This window comes from Rattus rattus, chromosome 3, assembly GCF_011064425.1.
Source record: "Rattus rattus isolate New Zealand chromosome 3, Rrattus_CSIRO_v1, whole genome shotgun sequence".
In the NCBI taxonomy this organism is placed as follows: domain Eukaryota; kingdom Metazoa; phylum Chordata; class Mammalia; order Rodentia; family Muridae; genus Rattus; species Rattus rattus.
Window position 1 is genome coordinate 210,184,102 of NC_046156.1, and position 1,481 is coordinate 210,185,582.

Consider the following 1,481-nt stretch of genomic DNA (forward strand, 5'->3'; position numbering starts at 1 on the left):
GAGGGAGTATGGAGCAGGATAAGGCAGGGGGTATAGGAAAGAATCCCAGAGAGCCAGGAGAGTGAATGGAAATATGCAGCTGCTTAGGGTGGGAGTGAGAGGAACCTTTAGAAAGTCTCTGAGACCTGGGATTGGGGAAGCTCCCAGGACTCAACATTGGTGACCTTAGACAAAATGCCCAACAGTGGGGATATAGAACATGAAGAGACCACCTTCAGTAGTTAGGCATGGCCTCCAGTGGAGGAATGGAGACCAACCCACCTTCAAAAATTTTGCCCACAAATTAGTCATCTTTAAAAAATATACAGGGACTAATTTGGAGCAGCAACTGAAAGAGTAGCCGACTAGTGAGTGACCTGCCCAACTTGGGATCCATTCCATTGGAGGTCACCAAACCTAGACACTATTACTCATGCCAAGTTGTGCTTGCAGGCAGGAGTATAACATGCCTGTCCTCTAAGAGGCACCTACCAGCAGCTGACTGAGACAGATGCAGATACTTGCAGCCAACCATTGGACAATGGTAGAGGACCTCAATGGAAAAGTTAGGGGAAGGACTGAAGGAACTAAAGGGGATGGCAACCACATAGGAAGATCAACTCTGTCAACTAATCTGGACTCCTGGGAGGTCCCAGAGACTAAGCGGCCAACCAAAGAGCATACATGGGCCAGTCTGATACCCCTGGCACAAATGTAGCAAAGGACTGTTTGGCCTCAATGAGAGAGGATGCATCTAATCCTGTTGACTTAATGCCCCAGCAAAGCGGAGTTCTGGGAGGGGAACATACCTTCAGAGGTGAAGATGGATGGCGGAGGCAGGAGCAAGAACTGCAAGGGGGGACTGATAGAATAGACAAAATTTGGAATGTAAATAAAAAATAATAATAATAAAATAGAAACAAAAATCTTTCTGCAAATACTAATGTTTTTTGACCCCTAGCTGTTCAGAGATTAAAGTTTTCCTAGTTTTAGTCATAATCATGGTCCTGAAAATACCACCTGCTTCGTAATATCCAGAATCTAAGCACTATATTCATTAGATAACTTTTAGTAGCAAAAATATATGTGGTATATTGCATGCATCTCTTTGTGTACATACATGTGTATGTGTGTGTGTATACAATATATATGCAGGTAGGTATACATGCTTCTGTATTATAATTAGTTGTATAAAGCATATATGTCTTGCACAAATTAAAATAGTGTAGATCAAAGGCAATGGATAATAATATATTAGTGTTCTTTTTTATTGTAGAGCTCCTAACAGTTAAATATTTTTTGTACATTTATGAGATTTTACAGAATGTGTCCAAGAATAAACATTCATTACAACAGCTGAATTTTCTCAGGGATTTTATGGAAGAAATACAATTAGCCAATGGCCAATGAGCAAACATACTACTGATTTCTGTGCCTTGCATCTGGTCAGGCCACCTACAGCCTATCCTGATATAATTCTTAAAAATTAATCATGGTTCAAG